The sequence below is a fragment of the Anabrus simplex genome, chromosome 8, assembly GCF_040414725.1.
Source record: "Anabrus simplex isolate iqAnaSimp1 chromosome 8, ASM4041472v1, whole genome shotgun sequence".
NCBI classification, from domain to species: domain Eukaryota; kingdom Metazoa; phylum Arthropoda; class Insecta; order Orthoptera; family Tettigoniidae; genus Anabrus; species Anabrus simplex.
Genome location: NC_090272.1, coordinates 79,682,452 through 79,696,390, shown reverse-complemented (window position 1 = coordinate 79,696,390; position 13,939 = coordinate 79,682,452). Strand labels below are relative to the sequence as shown.

General features: G+C 39.0%; 1 protein-coding gene across 1 annotated transcript in view; it reads left to right on the top strand.

Annotated features, from left to right (window-relative positions):
* Window positions 1-13,939, top strand: part of LOC136879143 (uncharacterized) — a 44,676-nt gene that overhangs the window by 15,187 nt on the left and 15,550 nt on the right. The gene's annotated exons all lie outside the window — the stretch shown is intronic.

Sequence of the window (13,939 nt, the reverse complement as noted above, 5' to 3'; positions counted from 1 at the left end):
GGACCTCTAAGACACAAAATGCCGACCGCAAGAGTCGAACCAATGATTGTGTAGCGCCACATGTGTGTAAATACCGGCATAATGATATACGTGGTCCTGATAATGGAGTGAGAAATGTAGAATAATACGTGAAATATGAAATGAATAAAATATATTGAGAGTATTATATAATTAGTAACTGTTCGCACAGACGCATGATATTGTGGAGGAACATATGGCTTCATTTAGAGTAGAGAGAGAGAGAATTTAAGTGGGTGCGGACAAAGTTAAATGCCGTGTTGACGAAATGAGTCGGGGCGTGAGATAAGGCTACAGACCGGGTCGGCGCGTTGTGTATTAGAGAGAGAGCCTTGTAACGTTGGTAAGGTCTTATAAGTAACAAAATATCGCATTCATCCGTAAGAAAAATTCTGTTTGTGGAACTCAGGACAGCACAATTAGATTAAATAATGATAGCTAGACTTCGTGACAGATCATTGCGGCAAGTGTAATGATAGGTCACTGTAATGATGCCATGTTGAGGGTCGGAGTTCGTTGCCCGGCCGAGTCAGTGGATAAGGATTTCCCTTGTGACTATATGATTGTATTATGTTGTGTTTGTCATATTATATGTTCTTCAGTGTATGAGCAATGCAAATTCTGTTTTGCAGTTGCAATATTTTCTTTTTTGTTTTGATGTTGAATTCAGTTCATGAGGTTGTATGTACTTGTGACAATGAGGTTCTAACCCTTGTCTGTAAATTCAGTGTAGGTTAAGGTGTACTATCATTGTTGTGTAGGTCTTGCTACAGGGTAGGATATGTTTTGTGTTAATAAACAGCTAATTAAGCATATGCGAGATATTTATAATTTTAGATGAATTGGTGAATTAACTTAATTTAGTTATGTCAGGGTTACTATCGATTTCGTGCGTACGTTCCATATTATCGGCATTCATATGAGTGGAGGATCGTATTGAGAAAGAATAAGTAAATAGTTTCGGACTCAAATAATAATTGGGATTATTTATATAAATTTTTGTGATGAATAATTTTAAGATATATCGAATTCTTGATTAATTTATCAAATATTACAAACGTAACCGGAAAAATTTTTGATTTTAGAGGTAACAAATTCTACTGACGTGATGGTCACGGATTTAGTGAATTATAATGAATTTAATGAATTAATTAATTTAAAATGACGAGTTCATGGATAACACGGCGGATGTTGTGCTTAATGAATTTACATAGCTTCATGCATTTAAAATGGAAGGTTGTAATCAAGTAGATAATTTGGTATTTAGTAATTGCAATTACAAGGTTTATAATAGTGATGTTAAAATTTTAAGGAGAGAGAGAGTAATTGAATTTGTTTACTCAGAAATGAATGAAGAAGTATGGTTGTATATTAATATTTCAAGGGTCACTATGACGAATTCACGAAAAATATGATGGTAAATTATTATAATGATTATTTGTTTTATGGTTGAAAATTTGAAATATGGTGATGACCAAATGTGAGTAGAATGGAATTGAGTTAAATTTGAGGTATTGGTGTAGAGTTGGAAAATAAGATAAAGGAAATAGTGGTCAAATTTGAAGAATGTCATTTGGGAGAAAATTTAAAGTTTTGAGTCATGATGTTAAAATTTATTGTCGGAGTGGACGAAGGTTACAAACAATATTTGGTCCGAAGGGTTTATTGATTTGTACAGAAATATTTTGCTTTGCCAAAGTCTAGTTTAATAAATTTGTGTTCGTAAAGGTTCTCATTCAGATTTTATTTTTTTTTTCTTCTCTTTTATCCTTCCTGTATAATTAATTTAAGGTTAGTTTTATAATATTCGAAGAGGTTTCTGTGGGTAGTACCCAGTCAGCGACCCTGTGATGTCTCAAGCCGGTGCCACATTTCAAAGGCAGGAAGGGTAGAGGGTTGAGTATGGACCTATGAAGAAGCACTTGAATAAAAGGGGAATTCTAAAGAAGAACCCAGAATGCAGATTACAAAGGAAGGAAATAGGAACTACAAATCGTATCATCTGTACATCCAATGCTCTAGCCCGCAAGAGGTACGACATATTTTGAAGTTCAATTATCAAATCAAAGGAATTAAACATAGATTTATTACAGGGATTATATATTTTAAATAAGATCACAGACATGATTGAGTGTTGATAAGTCCAAACAGGGTGATAAAATAATCCTAAAGGCAATGCAGGTGGCCCCTTGTTACGAGAAAACAGAAAGAAAAAGTTGGTGGAGTGCTTAACCGAATTGCAACCACCTTCACAATATTAAATACATTCAGTACCAGTCGTTCATTTTTTTGGAGCGACTGTACCTTAATGCAAATTATGTAATGTGATGTGATGGTGTACGGCCTAGTGCAGGACTTTCTAGTTCACGCCCATAAGCGACCTGCGCGTCAGGGTTGGTGGTGGTGGTGGTGGTGGTGGGATGGTTTCTTTACGTCGCACCGACACAGGTAGGTCTTATGGCGACGATGGAACAGGAAGGACTAGGAGCGGGAAGGAAATGACCGTGGCCTTTATTAAGATACAGCCCTGACATTTACCTGGTGTGAAAATGGGAAACCACGGAAAACCACCTGCCTCCTGAATACAAGCTGATAACTACGTGACGCAAACCGGGCAGCCACTTGCTCGGTAATGATGATGAAGAGGAGGAAGTGATGGAGAGAGGATGTAAACCTACATTCGTGTCTGTTAAAGCCAGGTAATTAATAAGATACCTACGTCCGCAATACGTACTGCACGTACATTCGTACATACATAGATAGAGAAAACATACAGTTTTCAACATAGATTTTTGGTTGTCATCGTTCCGTCAGCAAAATCCCGAGAGTGAATGAGGCACTTTGATTGTCCTTTTCAACTTCCGCATTCCATATCTCGAAATAATGCAAAATTAGTCTGTAATCTTTAATTTTTGTGTTCAGATGGCCTCATATGACCCGGAGAATTCAACAGATTATTAAAACGATTCATCTACCATCTTTATTCATTTGCCCTTTTCCCTTATTTTATTAGCACTGATTCTTGGTACATTTATGTTCATTAACGCCATAAAAATTTCACCCCAAACAGAATAGGAATATTTATCTCCCTCTACATGAGGGTCCTAATGCTCTTGCAGTAAATGATAGCGATAACGCCTTATCAGTTGCTAGTACTGACACGCCGCTGGGCTCTCGAGATAAAAACAACCATTCAATCACTACAGGTCTTCGAATAATAGCATCCATTCCATAGCATTTACCCCTCCGAGCACATTTTCCATTTTAGAGACCGAATAGCTCGCCAGAATAATAATAATTAAGGCCAGGTTACCCCGAACAGCATTTCATAAGAAATCGACCGGATTTCCATCTGCAATCATAACCGGTTGTCGGAAATAGCCTCCAAAATTTCGTAAGATAGCATTGTTCATTGTGAATATTAGCTTATTAGGTTATTTTCTGTACGTATGGTGCATGCCAAGAGAGATGTTGCGCACAGAATAAAAATGGGCGAGTGGACATCAGTGGGATCCGAATCCAGAACCTTTCGATTTCCTGCAGGATGCTTCACGGATTGTGCAACGGTATCCTAGGTCCTTTTGCTTTAAGTGAAGGGACCCGACCTACACTGCCACCACAACAGTAGAGTGCACGTTTTTCGTTCGCAGTGGATCAATTTGAGCGAACATTTAGATTTTTCACAACCTCACTGTACTTGATATAATACCGGGCGAGTTGGCCGTGCGTTTAGGGACGCGCACCTACGACCTTGCATGCGGGAGATAGTAGATTCGAACACCACTGTCGGCAGCCCTGAAGATGACTTTCCATGGTTTCCCATTTTCATACCAGGAAAATGCTGAGGTTGTATCTTAATTAAGGGTACGGCCGCTTCCTTCCCACTCCTAGCCCATTCCTGCCCCATCGTCGCCGTAAGACCTATCTGTGTCGGTGCGATGTAAAGCCAATTGTAAAAAAAAAAAAAAATTGATATAGGCTAATATTACAGATTTTTTTTTGCTAGGGGCTTTACGTCGCACCGACACAGATAGGTCTTATGGCGACGATGGGATAGGAAAGGCCTAGGAGTTGGAAGGAAGCGGCCGTGGCATTAATTCAGGTACAGCCCCAGCATTTGCCTGGTGTGAAAATGGGAAACCACGGAACACCATCTTCAGGGCTGCCGACAGTGGGATTCGCACCTACTATCTCCCGGATGCGAGCTCACAGCCGCACGCCTCTACGCGCACGGCCAACTCGCCCGGTTTACAAATTGTTAGACTGTGTTGAGTACATATAGTAGAGTTAAGCAGAGAACATATTATAAGAATTATATAACCCGTCCGATAGGCCTATATAATTTAACATTTCTATCATTGTTTTGACATAGTCTGACTCGTTGGCTGAATGGTCAGCGTTGAGGACTTCGGTACAGAGGGTCTCGAGTTCGATTCTCGACCGGGTTGGGGATTTTAATCGCCTCTGATTAATTATTCTGGCATGGGGACTAGGTGTTTGTGTTTGTCCCAACACTCTCCTCTTCATATTCACACAACACGCTACACTACCAACCACCACAGAAACACGCAATAGTGATTGCATCCCTCCATATAGGGTTGGCGTCAGGAAAGCCATCCGGACGTAATAAGGGGCCAAGTCCATATGTCCGACACAGTTCGCACCCGCAATCCCACAGAGGTGGGAAAAGCGGTATAAGAAGAAGAAGAATATAATTTTTTGACATGAATACGCCTTATGACGGGGGGGGGGGGGTCATCTGGAAATTTACGTCGCGATATTAGCGATGTTACCTAGCAACCGTGCAGGCTGTGATGTGAAGTATTGATGGATTACCATGACTGAGGCTCGTTTATCAAAGAGGCCTCATCTTATCATACTCTGGACACGTGGTAGTTTCATAGGTCCACCCCTCTCGAAGCACTGAATCCCACACTTGTCGACTCCAAATTTCATACGAATGTCTCTCGGAAACGATTCTTTACATTAACATAAATTAATAATTATGAATTTGAGTTTCATTTATTGACTGACAAGCCAGCCGTGCCTGCCTTTTACCCGGAGGCACCGGGTTCGATTCCCGGATAGGTCAGGGATTTTTACCTGGATCTGAGGACTCGTTCGAGGTCCGCCCAGCCTTCGTGATTGCAATTGTGGAGGTATCTGATGGTGAGACAGCGGCTCCGTTCTACGAAGTCAAGAATAATGGCCGAGAGGATTCGTCGTGCCGACCACACGACACCTCATAATGTGCAGGCCTTCGGGGCTGTTGCGCCAAGGGGTTTGGTACTTTTACTGAAAGACATACAGTCGAACCTGGATAACTCGAACCTCCATTAATCAAAATGTCAGTATCCCGGAGTAACTTCAATTTCCCGGCCGATTGTCCAGGATGGTTGAGGTGAGAATCGAACCCACTTCTACTCAGTTGCCCCCCGAGGCTGAGTGGACCCCGTTCCAGCCCTCGTACCACTTTTCAAATTTCCTGACAGAGTTGGGAATCGAACTCGGGCGTCTGGGGGTGGCAGCTAATCACACTAACCACTACACCACAGAGGCGGACTAGTCCTATTTTCCAGCAATCGATTTCGTACTTCTCGGGCTAGGTCCAGGTATTCCACGCGGTCAGTTGGGTCCCTAAATCTTTGCCATCTTTTCCTATAAGCATTTTTAGTATGGATCAAATCCCGAAGGAGATCCGGCGTGGTGTCGTCCTGGGTGACTTGGCGGTACTGAAATCGCTGCCGGACTGTATTCGTTGTCATTACCAGACCAGGAGCCGTTTCCAGCGTGGTCCGCACAATTTGACGACGGTCCAGAACATTATTATTATTATTATTATTATTATTATTATTATTATTATTATTATTATTATTATTATTATTATTATTATTATTATTATTATTATTATTATTATTATTATTATTATTATATGTTTTGGACCCCACGGCAAGACGCAAGACCGCTACTTGGCGGTAAATTACATCTGCTGCTGTTGACAATGTGACCAGCACCATTGCCGCGCGTAGGCGAGTGTGCGGGATTTCTGGCGATACGAATGACATACTTCCATGCATTATTGACCTTATTATAGAGGTGAAGAATTGGACGGTCAATCTCATTCCTATCGTTTATTTCAAATGTGTTTAAATTTTTATTTATATGCCAGGAGAGTCTACTGTAGTCTAAGAACGTTCTCCGAAGGAAAAGATGGCTGTTGAAATAGAACCCAGCAAAGATTAAAAATGATCGATTTATGATCAGCATAAGTACATCGAAAATCTACAGCCTGTTTCCAGTCATTCGACAGGGTCAGGAATGGAATGAATAAAGCCCCATGTAGCGGCGACAATAGGAATTGTGCCGGCTGCCGAAGCACTCATCTGGGGCAATGATCGATGAATGACAAATGAAATGAAATATTGGACAGTGTTGCTGGAATGAATGATGACAGGGAAAATCGGAGTATCTGGAGAAAAACCTGTCCAGCCTCCGTTTTGTCCAGCACGAATGTCACATGGTGTGACCGGGATTTGAGAGGCCGGCGCGCTGCCGCCTGAGCAACGGAGGCTCCTTATAAGTACATTATGAACGGTAAAATCAATTGGTCTCACCTCCTTTTACACCCCACTACCGTTAAGTTTATATCCCCCCCCCCCAAAAAAATAATATTAAACGAAGGCATGTTTCTTTATGTTTAAAGGAGATTCCAAACACAAATGTTTACGTCTAATACCTTCAGTTTTGAGATATAAGTATCCCCATAAAAATAATTAACTTTTTTCACTTCCTATAACCCCCCGATCAAGGGAATTTTCCGGCAAAAAATACTTGTTTCTTTTATAGTAAAGGATCTTCTAAATACAAATTATCACGACTCTAACTTCTTCAGTTTTTGATTTATGTGTCCTCGTAAAAGGAATTCAACTCCTTTTCACTCCCGCCCTGCAAGATGGTTCCCGCCCCCCTCCAAACCGCGATTTTTTGTTTTTAAAGGAAATCCAAATACCAATCACGACTGTAACAACTTTATTTTTATAAGATGTATGTATTCACATACAATTAAATCATTTAATTTTTCAATTCTTTCACCCACCCCCCTTCATTGGATTTCCCGAAAATACGTGTTCCTTTACTTTTAAAGCATATTCCAAATATTAAATTTCACGTCTGTAACATCTTCATTTTTGAGATATCAGTAGCCTAATTAAAATAATTCAACACCATGTTCAGTCACTTTAACCCCCCCCCCTCCTCCCAAGTGGTATTACCGAAAACTAAAAATACACGTTTCTTTATTTTAATAGAGATAAAAAATACCATTTTTCACTTCTGTAACTTGTTAGTTTTTTATATATATTCTGTAGAAATTCTCATTTTAAAATTTCACCCCTTTTAATTTCCCGTTAAGATGAGTTTCCAAAAAAAACCAACTATGTTTCTTTACATTTACAGGAAATTCCAAATACCCACTTTTTACGTCTGTAACATTTTACGTGTCTCAGATATTCTTTAGATATAGCCTTTCGAAAAATTCACCCCAATTTGTCTCTCCTGTTTAACCGCCATTAATCGGATTTTCCAAAAACAAAAAATGCATGTTTCTTTATTTTTAAAGGAGATCCCATATACAAATTTTCGGTTCTGTAATATCTTCAGTTTCTGAGATATATGTATCCTCATTAAAGGCATTCAACCCTTTTACACCCCTCTTATTGGGATTTACAGAAAACAAAAAATACGTGTTCCTTTTTAAAGGAGATTCTAAATACCAATTTTTACATCTATAAACTTTGAGAATTTCAAGATATAGATACACTCATTTTAAAAATTCACCCCCTTTTAACCCCCCCCCCATTAATTGGATTATCCAAAAACAAAAAAATACATCTTTCTTTATTTTTAAAGGAGATCCCAAACACCAATTTTCAGGTCTGTAATATCTTCAGATTCTGAAATATAAGTACCCACATTAAAGGCATTCAACCCATTTTTCACCCTTTTCCATCCTTCCTATTGGAATTTTCCGAAAACAAAAAGATACGTGTTTCTTCATTTTTAAAGGAGATTCTAAATACCAAATTTTACATCTCTAAACTTTAAACGTTTTGAGATATAGATACACTCATTTTAAAAATTCACCCCCTTTTCACGCCCCCCCCCATTAATTGGATTTTAAAAAACGAATAAATACGTGTTTCTTTATTTTTAAAGGAGATCCCAAACACCAATTTTCAGGTCTGTAATATCTTCAGTTTCTGATATATAAGTATCCTCATTAAAGGCATTCAACCATTTTTCACCCCTTTTCACCCCTCCTATTGGGATTTTCCGAAAACAAAAAATAGGCCTACATGTTTCTTCATTTTAATGAAGATTCTAAATACCAACTTTTACATCTGTAAACTTTAAAAGTTTTGAGATATAGATGCACTCATTTTAAAAATTCACCCCCCTTTTTACCCTCCCATTAATTGGATTTTCCAAAAACAAAAAATACGTGTTTCTTTATTTTTAAAGGAGATCAAAAGTACCAATTCTCAGGTCTGAAAAATCTTTAGTTTCTGAGATATAAGTATCCTCATTAAAGGCATTCAAACATTTTTCACCCCTTTTCACCCCTGCTATAGGGATTTTCCGAAAACAAAAAAATACGTGTTTCTTTATTTTTAATGAAGATTCTAAATACCAATTTTACATCTGTAAACTTTAAAAGTTTTGAGATATAGATGCAGTAATTTTAAAAATTAACCCCCTTTTCACCCTCCCATTAATTGGATTTTCCAAAAACAAAAAGACGTGTTTCTTTATTTTTAAAAGAGATCAAAAGTACCAATTTTCAGGTCTGCAATATCTTCAGTTTCTTAGATATAAGTACCGGTATTCTGATTAAAGGCATTCAACCCCTTTTTCACCGTTTTTCACCCCTCCTGTTGGGATTTTCTGAAAACAAAAAAATACGTGTTCCCTTATTTTTAAAGAAGATTCTAAATACTGATTTGTACATCTGTAAACGTTTTAAGCTTTGAGATATAGATACACTCATTTTAAAATTTCAACCCCCTTTTCACCCCCTTAGCGAAGGCATATCCAAAAATCCTCTCTTAGCGAGCACCTACATCTTAATATGAATGTATTCCCAAAATTTCATTTCTTGATGTTCAGTAGTTTTGGCTCGGCGATGATGAATCAGTCAGTCAGTCAGTCAGTCAGTCAGTCAGTCAGTCAGTCAGTCAGTCAGTCAGTCAGGACAAGTTACTTTATATATATATATATAGATTTACACGTTACTAGTACACAAACTAAGTGAAGACTCGCTGAAGGAGAAATGTTGAATAGAAACTGACTTGCAAAGTCGAAATGCTCATTCAAGAGCTGAAGACTTGAGAATGTAAAGTTTGGAGAGATGTCAGCGAGTCCAGAGATAGAAACTTTACGAGCTAGGTTCAGTACACTCGTTCAGTAAGCTGCTTATACAGAGCATCCTTTGCGCTTCTGAACTACTACTACTACTAATACCACTACAATGTTCCAATCCTCCCCTGAAAGGGGAGGCGGGCCTCTTAGTCGGTGACGCTACCTCACAGGTCGGGAGGCTTGGTACTGTACCGTTCCCGTCTGAAATACAGTCTACCGGCGCCAATCGGAGAGCTGCGTGTTCGGTTCTAAAAAAAAATTGATCGGGCTAAAATAAATTAAAAATCTCAGGATAAAATAATACCATGAGTATATGAACGGGAAACAGTATCATATTTCCGAAATAAAATACAAAATAAAGGGGTAAGGTGGATTTATTGACTAATAAACATTATTGAAATTCGAGATAAACAAAAAATAATTAAAATATGGCTCAAATAAATGCCAAAAAAATTAATATGTGCCGAGCACATAATTAACATAAATTTACAACAATTTACAAAGGACGGGCAATGTCCCGTTTCAAAATGAAAACATTTACAAAATAAACGCAACGACCTGGGGAAGAAATTCACACTTCGCTTCGACTTACGCAGTTAAATTCATTTTTAACGCATCCTGACGGATATCATTAAAATTATAATTACAGGACATACCGCGACAGAATAAAATTATGCTAAATCCGATCCATAATAAAACTATATGTACATCACTTAGCATCAAATCAATATTTCAGGGACCTTAGCTTACATCTACACTGAATTTACTTAACAGACCGTTCTGTTATAAATTGGATGGCTTAGAAGCCTGCTTCCCAATAGAATGAGTTTCGGACTCATATTTAAGAACAAATCTTTTCAACGCTGGCCATGACATAATCAACAACAATCCAAGTAGCACAAATTAATACCAAAAAAAAACACTCTCGGAGAAACCTGTAATGACATGCAATAAAAAAATAATATCATCTGTGCATTCAATATCTGAAATATAAACAATAAGATACTAGATTCCTTCATATAAAAAGAACACCGAACTCCAGGCTCAGCTATCCGTCTGTTGATCTTTCACTAGCACGCTGTAATATAAATCACGGAACACTTCTAATGCTCCAGCTATGAGACATCTTACTTCGCCAGAAAAGACTCTAACTAATTGGTTTGGTAAATCTTGCCTGAGAAATTCTAATATGTTTGAAAACATAAATTACGCTGCCATTCACTTCTCTGTTCATTTAATTAACACAAGGCCACGACCTCACACTAAAGAGCCAATACACATTCCTATGGCCTTAACTACATATTCCAATATAACACGGCTTGCAGATATGATACTCAACACATCTGGCCTAACACTTTGGGGTCCGTGAGTTCGATTCTCACAATCAGAATGAACACTTGAGGCAAATCAAACCTCTCTCTTTCCATGCAGCTGACACCATTATATCTTTCCGATATTCACACATTGTAATCTCAGAATTAGGCTAATCTTGCCTTTTTCTCGTAAAACATAACTCAATACCAATTAGCTAGTTCTATCCGCGGATCTAGAAGATATTAGTTCGACGGTGCACTTTTACGTTGGTCATCACTGCCATGTACTCCTATAAACGTGCTACATGCAGGAAAAAAAATACCTTGCTAAATTTTATTCCCAGACCAAACTTTAGGCTGTGTAGCCTTCATACTAAAAGAGTCTACATCTTGTACCAAAATGGAATACACAGTTACCTTTAGACATATATATCCTCATCTACACCTAATCATTTCCCTCTTTCCCATCTTATAAAAAGGTAATAAAGTAAAATATAAAAATCAGGGTTCCAAACATGCATTTCCCTGAAACATGACACTAATCTATAAAAATACAACATAGCTCAGTCACAACAAGACTGACATTTACATTTACATTACACTGGGATCGAATTAGCCTAATTCCTTCTATCTAAGCATGCCTATAATTAAAATGAACTTAACTGGTAGCGTCTCAGCTTCTTCATGATTCCAGGCCACAGCGTCCAGCAAATTACGCCATTATTGCACCAAACTGCATGGCGTTATCAACTACTCTGCAAGTCTTTTCTTCTCTCTTCATCATTATGTAATAGTACTTCGCACACACCATTTAATTGTACCGATACGATGACGACGGTTCGTACGAGTTCTTCGCGAAACCGAACGCGTACCGGACACGGTATTTGCACAAACCGTATGCAAATTACGCATACACGGGTACGGAAATATCGACAGTAACTATCGTTTTATTGATATTATCCCGTGTCACCACCGCACTTTGACATACGTGATACCTAATATTATTTATATAGCAAAGGTATTTGCTCTGTTAATATACTATGCACACTCGTAACTGCAATCTAACACTTGCATTCATGTAATGCATATTTTCAGAAAGGAAAACGTTTCAGCTTCACAAGTTTACTACTCATATGTTCAAACTGGTCACTTAGAAAAAAGTTACTTTCCTATACCACTGGCTTAATATCAAAAACACCGACCCGCGCGGTTCACACTTCAAAAGCAGAGTGACTTTCCATGTCCAGAGGCTACTATATACACCAAACTCCCGGTATTAGTCATGTCTTAGGGGATTCCACTGGCGTGATGACGTTACTGCTCACCCACTACTCTACAAAGCGCTGATTCAATAAAAATATGTTAATTATTTTATTAATTCAAATTAAGTATTGCAACTGTCTACAGGTAGTTCTATTAATGTTTAACTGGCTTCTCTTTCATATTAAAACCGTGGAGTCTAGCTTTATAACAAATTTCCTGATAAAATAAAGAGTAGTGCAGCACTGTAAATTTAGAAGTTGGTAAGACTGACTTAATTTGTTTTGTAAATCCCTTCATTCTGCCATATCGCTTCCAGGGCTGTGATTGGTCCTTTTATAATCGGCCGCTCTCAAACACTCTCGTGCATCCCCGATTGACTCATACGGAGTACGCGACATATTCACTGTTGCTATGCTTAGATAAGAAGCTATTACTGATGTCACCCGATGACGGAATACTGCATTACGCAACTTCTAGGTCGCATCATGACTCCAGCTTATATTAAATGCACACTATTAGACCATATTATATAATTAATCTTTGGGGCATATATGATATGGCACAGTACGGTGGAGGAGAGGCTCGGAAAAGGTAGGGGATTGTCGGCTGTGGACTATACTAGGAATTGTCCCGGCATTCGCCTTAGTACAGGAGAATGTAAAACCACGGAATACCATTCTCAGGACAACCGACGGTTGGAGCCAGCCGTGACGTCCAGCCCTGTCCCGTCTCCAGAATGCAGAGACGCAGTGCCACGGTAGAGCTTTGGCCACCCCTCCTCTGCTCGGTTGGTCGGTCAGAGTGCAGAGCTCTCCGACCACGGACCAGCCGTTGGCCACTTATGGGCCGAGACCAACTCTGCATCTAGCGACGCGCTTCTGAAGTAAGGTGTAGCTAGCCGTTGGACGACTAATCATCTATCTATCTATCTATATATATCTAACTAACTAAGCTTTCATTGCACCCCTGAGGGGAGAGGCGGGCCACCTAGTAGAGAACACCTATTCTCTGGCCAAGGGAGTTGTGGGGGGTTAAAGGTGATGTGCTATATGTGGGAGAGGGTAAATATAAGTGATGGGAATGGGAGAAATGATTGGGGGGCGTCTTGGCTTAGTAGCTATATTATTTTTGTTATTTTTGATGTTTTGTATTTTTATCACTAAATTAGCTTGTTGTTTTAGCCGTGTTGAAGTTTTTGTTTGGTTACATAAATACACAAAATATAAGAATACAGAAATACAGGCTTATTTCTTAATTCTTTAACTGCTTAAACTAAGACAATTTGCAAGTTTCTTCAGTATGAAGAATGAGAGATTTTAAATAACTAAGTCTAGTAAGCTTACTGCCACATACAAATATGAAATTACATTGATTGGTTACTAAAGGAATGAGGTCTGGAATGTGAAAAAATAAAATAAAAATGAAATTGATCTATACAGTTATATATCATACAATTTGGAAAGGATAGTGCTATTTCGTGGTCAGTGGTGAGGTGGTCGATGTGGCATCTTAGCGACCGTAATATCAAAGAGTAAGAGGGGCCTATGAGATGGACTATACTAGACTTAACTAAAGTTGACGTCTGACAGGTAAGGTTGGAGGGAGGAGCACTGCACGTGCCATTTCACGATGTTGCCACATTCCAGCATTCCTTCCTCGCTTCCGGCTCACTTGTTCCCTCCTTCATTCTGACCCCTGTGATCTGTTGTAGGGTTGAAGACTACCTGGCCAGGTGGTGTCGTCCCATTTGCGATCACTCTTATACAAACAATCAAGTTCTTATCAGTGACAGTGACAGGTTTGGCAACTCCCAGCAAGACGAGCTGCCCTGAAGTTTTATCTCCATGGCAACTGCAGTCGCCCCACCCTCGTTTCCATGGAAACCACACAGCCACTCCCTTTATCCCGCCTCGGCAGGCAGTAAATGG